Genomic DNA, 8,194 nt, shown 5'->3' with positions numbered 1-8,194 from the left:
AAGCAGAAGCTGGTGAATTAAAAATTTATTAAAATGGTTACGTTGCAAGTATAGTTCTTAACTCACCGAAAATCTGCCTATCAATTTAGAAATATGTCACAGAGAGTTTAAATTAAAATTACTGGGAGTTTTAAGTCCCAGGTCGTCTCCCAACGAGTTGCAGAAAAGTGTGCTGTTTTATTAATCAGATGTTCCAAGAAGTTGAGCTAGGTAAATTGGGAATTAAATTGAGGAATTTTAAATAATATAAATAAAAGCCTTGACTGGGAATTGATTGGTTGGAATCTCTATCATTGATGGTGTGATTGTAAGATTAATTTATAATTAATGGTTGTTCTGTTTGGTTATCCTTTACTAGGTAAAGGAAAGTCAAACAAGTGGGAATACCAGATCTGTTCACAAGTTGCAACCCACTTAGTTCAAAGGGATTGGCATCTGTGACAAGATAGCAATCCAACATTTAACCCAATTACAAATTTTCTTTTAATCCTTCCAACTCAAGAGTTCCTTTTAATCAACTCCCCATCAAGTAAGGGAACTACTCACGCATTGTAAATAAAGAATCCATGGCATATGAAAGGAAATTAAAAGAAGACATGATTATTGATATTGAAATTGAATTAAAAAGAAATAATCCTTGCATTAAATAATTATAAAAGTATCTGAGTGACAAAATTAAACATAACAAAGAACATGGAAGATTAGAACCAAGTTAAGAGAACAAACTAGAGTGATGATGTCTTGATGAGGAAATAACTCTTCTCAATGTTCCAATGCTAAGATCAATTGAAAATTAAAATCCTAAAACTAGAGAGAAAAACCTAAGAGAGTGAAAAATTAGATCTAAAACTACTGAATGAATGTCTCTGTTGTTTCTGCATATTCTCTGACTCTAGTCTGCTGTTCCGGGCCAAAAATTGGGCTGGAATAAGGCCCAAAATTGCCCCCAGCGGATTCTGCAGATTATGCAGATCGCACATGTCACGCGATCGCGTCGTCCATGTGGACGCGTCGCTTGCGCTTTTTCCTCTCCACGCGTTCGCGTCGTCCACGCTACCGCGTCACTAGCGCTTTCCAATCTGCGCGGCCGCGCAAACCATGCGGCCGCGTCGCTGCGATTTGCGCTCCTTCGCGCAGTCGCGTGAGCCATGCAACCGCGTCACTTCTCGCTGGTTATCTCCTCAAATTCTTGTGTTCCTTCCATTTTTGCTAGCTTCCTCTCCAATCTCCATCTCATTCATGCCCTATAAGGCCTGAAACACTTGACACATAGATCACGACATCGAATGGAATAAAGGAGAATTAAAAGTAAATAATTTAAGTCTCTAGGAAGCAGTTTTTAAACATGTACTGAATTTAGGAAGGAAATCTAAATGCATGCTAAATTGATGAATAAGTGGGCAAGGATCATGACAAAACCACACAATTAAACACAATATAAACCATAAAATAGTGGTTTATCAACCTCCCCACACTTAAACGTTAGCATGTCCTCATGTTAAATTGAAGGAGACAAGGAAATAAGTATGAACATGCAGAAACTCATGAAATGCAATGCAATCCTACGTATATAAATAAATGCAACTATATGATTATTGTCCACTTGATCAAAAGTAAATAATCCCTTCAAAACAGTTACAATTTAAATTCCACTAATTCTATCATTATACAATAAAACCGATAAAAGTGCAAGAAGATAGCTTATGAAAGCAGAAAACATGAAAATTCAAGCATTGAACCCTCACTGATAATGTATGTACGCTCTAATCTCTAGTGTATAGGGTAATCACTCTATTCTTCTCTAGTCATGTTTTCTAACTTTTGTTTTTCTCTTAACCAATCAACAACAATTAATATACCAATGCAAACATCATGAGGTCTTTTCAGGGTTGTAATGGGGCCAAGGTGCAGGTAAGGATATACATATGGCTAAGTGAGCTTTATAAATTGAATCTTTAATTAACCTAAGCTCTAACCTAATATACATATATTCTATATACTTTTAAATTCATGCTTAGCTACCCATAATTCTCTTTTTCAACCCATACTCATGTTTCAACTTTGTATTTTGATTCTATCATATGTGCATTGATATTTGAATTCTAAATTTAACATTGGGGTAATTTTTCTCCCCTTATTTATTGATATTTTTTTTTTGAATAAATAAAGTTTATCAATGCACATAGATTTTTCATTCTCATATCTTCACATGAGTAGGTATCCAAATTCCCTTTAAATCTTCATGACATATTCCCTCAACAACTTTTGTTCCCACAATTTCCCATACTTAACTAGCATACACAATTCTATCTTAAGCTAACCAAAGATTCAATTTGGGATATGCAATTGTTTTTCAGCTTAAGGTTAGTAATGTGATAAAATATAGAACAAATGGGGTTTTAAAGGCTCAAAGTGGTTAACAAAGGTAATTGAGAAGGGTAGGCTTGATTTGGATAAGTGAGTTTAAACAAATAATGGCCTCAATCATGTGCAAGCATGTAAATATAATAAATATTGGACATATAAGATAAAACAAAATATAGATTACAATCATAAAGAAGTAAACACATAAGAATAAAATGATTATGGTTAAATAATGTAACCATACATAAAGGCTTAAATCTTTCACAGGTTGTGTGTTCTTTAGCTCAAACATCATGTTTCAAATACAACTCAAGCGGATTTATCATAAAAAATTTTGAAAAATTAGTGAAATTTTGTTCCAAAGATAGATTTTTAAAAGAAACTTATTGTCTTTTCAATCAAGTAGAACATGCATGCAACTATTCTAACCTATGCAGTTTATTCTATTCTATAAAAGAAAGAAAATCTAACTAAAATATCCTAATTATTGGTGTCAGGGAAGAGAATTTACCTCCGGAAGTCAGGTACTGACCGACCTCCCCACACTTAAGGCTTTGCACTGTCCTCGGTGCCATCTATCAGAAACAGGGGTGGGCTGGTAGCAGTATCTCCACAGTCGGGACCATCATGGCTCCCAGTGCTAGTAAAGGAAGTGGAGTCCGGGGTGTCTGAGTCTCTGAAGCGTCCCTTGAGTTGCTCCTTGAGGTGTTTGAATCGGCGCTCGTTACGGCGCTCTCTCATCTTAGCTTTCAGTTCATGCCGATCCAACCGTTCGATTATCTACTGGAGCAATTTCTCAGTTGTAGATGCTTGTGGTGTTGAAGAAGGAATACCTTCAACTGGCTCAGTAGGCTGGCTTGTAGTGGCTGCTGAAAGTCTGAGGTATTTCCCGTGAGGGTTATATTGATCATCCCGTGGAAGCATGGCTTTGGTGTCCCCAGCTCTGTAGGAGACTCCGGCTGCTGAGACAAGATCTGAGACTAAGGCGGGAAAAGGTAGGTTGCCCACAATTTGTACGTGTTCCATAGCATTCTGGATATGTCTTGAGAGATTCAGAGGTTGGTCTGTAAGGATGCACCATAGTAGAACAGCCATGTCTGCGGTGAAAGAGGACTCATGAGTGCTCGGAAAGACGTAATGGGACATGATCTGTGCCCATACGCGAGCCTCCAAGGTAAGTGCGGAAGCCAAAATTTCCTTAGGGCGGGTACGGTGGTATCCGTAGATCCAACGGCTGCCAGGTAATGTAATGACTCCGAGAACGGAGTCCCAGTCAAATTGGTATCTCTGGCGCTGAAGAGTGGCTTCTTGAAAAGCGTCCATTCCTGCAGGAATAGGGGGAAGACTCAGAACTTGCTGAATGGCCTCTTCTATGATGGGGACTTGTTTCTGCCGGACATAAACAGACTGCAGGGTCGGTATGTAGAAGTTGGAGTAGAACTCACCTACCCAAGAAAGATTGACCTGCCTTGGCTGTTTCTGTAGGAAACCCCATTGTCTTCGCTCAATTTGCGGCTCAACAAAGGTGGCAATATTGGACGGGAGGATAAGAAGGTATTCATTGTTATAGTTCCTTTCTACTAGGATAGGGAACATCTGCTCACAGTAGCGATTGGGAAATCACGCAGAGTCCTTTGCTGGAAAGGCTTTCTCTTTGTCATCAACCTTTATTATCCTCTTAACTCTTTTTGTCGAGGGCTTGATTGCTGTTGAAGAAGGCTCTGCCACTAATGCTCTTTTAGTTCCTCTTCTTGCTGGTGGTTTGGAAGTAGCTTTCTCTTTTCCTTTCTTGGTGGCCATCCTGAAAGAAGGGAAGAGAGGGAAGAGAGAGTAGCGTAGACGAAGCATTACTTTGTAACAAACCATCACGTTTGTATTGACAATTGAATTCAATTAATAAAATAATAGAGGAAAGTTGTGAAAAGCAAGCATTGAATAGTATAGGAACATAGAGAAGTGCATAATGCCACATGGGTTTTTTCACAAACACATGGCGTGCATGTTAAACAAGATATAAAAAGTATGAAATTGAACATGCAAGCAATCCCTTAAAGGTAATAATTGTCAATTGAATTGTAACAAGTCACAAGCATATAATGAGGGATAATGACTCAAAAAATTTCTAACACCATGTAAAAAGGGAAAAGAAGAATAAAGAAAAATAAAAGTTTGAAAAGAAAAAGAAAAGAAAAAAGGATATAATAATATATACATAATATAATAAGAATGATAGAAAAGAGAAGAAGGAAGAAGAAGGTAAAACCTTGTTAATGGGGGAGAGAGAGAGAGAGAGTGAAAGGTGAGATAGAAGGGGGAGGGGGGAAAGAAGAAAGAAGGAGGGAAAAGAAAAATTAGGATTTGGAGGAAAGAAAGATAAGATAATTTGGCAATTGAGGTTTAGCAGTGCGGAGCATGCGACGCGGCCACCTGGGGCACGCATCAGGGAAGGGGACGCGATCGCGTCGGTTACGCAGTCGCGTGACCTATGTTGCGCTGCTGGCGCGAGTGCAGCCTCGCTCCAGCACAACTCTCTGTTTGATTTATTTTAATTGCCAAAACTGGGTGACGTGATCGCGTGAGTGTGCGTCAGAGAATAGTCGACGCGGCCGCGTCGGCGACGCGGTCGCGTGATAAGAATTGTGCTTTCAGCACCAATCCAGCATCACTCTCGCACAATATAGCATTGTGCACCCTTTTAAGTCGAAAATGCAAGGCACGCGGCCGCGTGAGGCACTCGGTCGCGTTAGCGACGCGGTCGCGTGGGATAATTTGTGCCATTGGCACAATTCCAGCGCTCCTCCTGCGTAACTTTCTGTTCATTTTGATTTTTCCTTACTCCTCCTGCCACGCGGACGCGTCGCTGGTGCGATCGCGTCGCGCGGCGAAAATTTTTTTTTTAAAAAGAAATATAAAAACATGCATATGAAAGAGCACGGAAGTACTAATAAAGAGAAGAGTTATTAAAGAAGAAAAACTAAAAGTGAAGAAAAGAACGATCATACCGCGGTGGGTTGTCTCCCACCAAGCACTTTGCTTTTACGTTCGTAAGTTGGACACTCCTATAGCTCAATCTGCTGCGATGTGGGGATCTTCTAGGTGGAAGATCTCAAGCTCCTTATTTTTCTGCACCTTCTCACCATGGTATAGCTTCAGGCGTTGTCCATTAACCTTAATAAGTTCAGAGCTTGAAGGATGGCTTAGGTGATAAACTCCGTACAGTTCAGCCTTCTCTATTCTGTATGGACCTTCCCATTTTGATCTCAACTTACCGGGCATGAGCCTCAGTCGAGATTTGTAAAGGAGAACAAAATCTCCAGGTTGGAACTCTCTCTTCTTGATGTTTTGATCATGCACAGCTTTCATCTTTTCCTTGTATATTCTGGAGTTCTTATAAGCTTCCAGGCGAAGGTTCTCCAGTTCCTGCAGTTGCAACTTTCTTTCAGCTCCAGCACTCTCAATCCCCATGTTGCACTCCTTAACTGCCCAGAAAGCTCTGTGTTCTATTTCAACTGGAAGATGGCAAGCTTTTCCATAAACCAAGCGGAAGGGACTCATTCCAATGGGTGTCTTGTATGCTGTTCTGTATGCCCACAGTGCATCTTGTAGTCTGGTGCTCCAGTCTTTTCTATGAGGCTTTACTATCTTCTGCAAGATACGCTTAATTTCTCTGTTTGACACCTCGGCTTGCCCATTGGTTTGGGGATGGTAAGCTGTTGCAACTTTATGGATTATCCCATGCTTCTTCATCAATCCTGTTAGTCTCCTGTTACAAAAATGGGTGCCTTGATCGCTCACGATCGCTCGTGGTGATCCAAAGCGGCATATAATATAGTTTCTCACAAAGGAAACAACAATGTTAGCATCATCAGTATGGGTAGAAATTGCTTCCACCCATTTGGAAACATAATCCACAGCTAACAATATATAAAAATATCCACTAGAATTTGGAAATGGACCCATGAATTCAATGCCCCATACATCAAAAATTTCACAGAAAAGCATATATTGTTGAGGCATCTCATCCCTCCTGGATATGTTACCAAATTTCTGGCATGGGTGACAAGATTTACAAAACTCAGCAGCATCTCTAAAAAGAGTAGGCCACCAGAATCCGCAGTCTAAGATCTTTCTAGCTGTTCTTTGAGGGCCAAAGTGTCCTCCACTCTCAGATGAGTGACAGGCCTCTAAAATGGACTGGAATTCTGATTGAGGTACACATCGTCTAATTATCTGGTCAGCGCCACATTTTCATAAATATGGGTCATCCCATATATAATATTTAGACTCGCTTTTCAGCTTGTCTCTTTGATGTTTAGAGAAATGTGGAGGAAATGTGCGGCTAACTAAATAATTAGCAACAGGTGCGTACCAAGGGACTACCTCAGATACTGCTTGCCGGTTATCAAAAGGAAAATTATCATCTATAGGCGTAGAATCATCCTTAATATGTTCAAGGCGACTCAAGTGGTCCGCTACTAAATTTTGATTACCACTCCTGTCCTTTATTTCTAAATCAAATTCTTGTAACAGCAATATCCAACGTATAAGTCTTGGTTTGGATTCCTTTTTAGCTAATGAATACTTTAAAGCTGCATGGTCCGAATACACTACTACTCTAGTACCAAGTAAATAAGCTCGGAATTTATCCAGAGCGAAAACAATAGCAAGTAGCTCTTTCTCAATAGTAGTATAATTGGACTGGGCAGTGTCTAAAGTCTTAGACGCATAGGCAATAACAAAAGGTTACCCATTCACTGTCTGAAATGGGGTATATGATACCGGCTTCCAATAATCTGGTCACTTCCTTTTTGACAATTTCCAAGATGGTGGGATTCAATCTTCTTTGTGGTTGACGGACAGGTCCTGCTCCTTCTTCTAAAAATATTCTGTGCTCACATACTTGAGGATTAATTCCCATTATGTCTGCTAAACTTCACCCAATTGCCTTCTTATGCTTCCTCAGTACATCAAGTAACTGCTCTTCTTGTTGAGAAGTCAGTTCCCTAGCAATAATAACCGGAAGCTTCTGCTCATCCTCAAGATAAGCATATTTGATATGTGGAGGGAGAGGTTTCAATTCTAACTTTTGATCATGGGTAGGCTCTGGATTATCTGGGACTTGCGAAAATGGCGAAGTGTCCTCATTGTCAGTTAAGAGGGTCCCCACACTTGGACCTTGTCCAGTGTGCCTCTCTTCAAACTCTTCTTTTTGAACTTCAGCCACACTTTCGTCTATGACATCACACTGAAAGATAGAACGATCTTCTGGGGGGTTGTCAATGACTCCATTCAGATTGAAGATCACTATGCGGCCATCTATTTCAAAGGAGTATGTTCCTGAAAAAGCATCCAATTTGAATTTTGATGTCTTCAGGAATGGTCTTCCAAGTAGGATTGATGATGGCTTATCTGAATCATTATGGGGCATCTCCAAGATATAAAAATCAGTGGGAAATGTGAGCCCTTTAATGTTCACCAAAACATCTTCAGCAACTCCAGCCACTATAATAATGCTTTTATCTGCTAACAAAAAACGAGCTGCCGACCTTTTTAAGGGAGGGAGCCTTAAAACATCATATATAGACAAAGGCATTATACTGACACATGCTCCTAAATCACACATGCAATCATAAATTACTACACCACCAATAGTACAACTAACTATGCAAGGACCTGGATCACTACATTTTTCAGGTAATCCTCCCATTAAAGCAGATATAGAACTACCTAAAGGAATAATTTCTAATTCATTAATTTTGTCTTTATGGATACATAAGTCTTTTAGAAACTTTGCATATTTAGGTACCTGCTGAATAACATCAAAAAGGGG

The sequence above is a fragment of the Arachis ipaensis genome, chromosome B04, assembly GCF_000816755.2.
Source record: "Arachis ipaensis cultivar K30076 chromosome B04, Araip1.1, whole genome shotgun sequence".
Taxonomy (NCBI): Eukaryota; Viridiplantae; Streptophyta; class Magnoliopsida; order Fabales; family Fabaceae; genus Arachis; species Arachis ipaensis.
The sequence above is the reverse complement of the archived record's forward strand: the minus strand, read 5'-3'. Positions refer to the sequence as shown.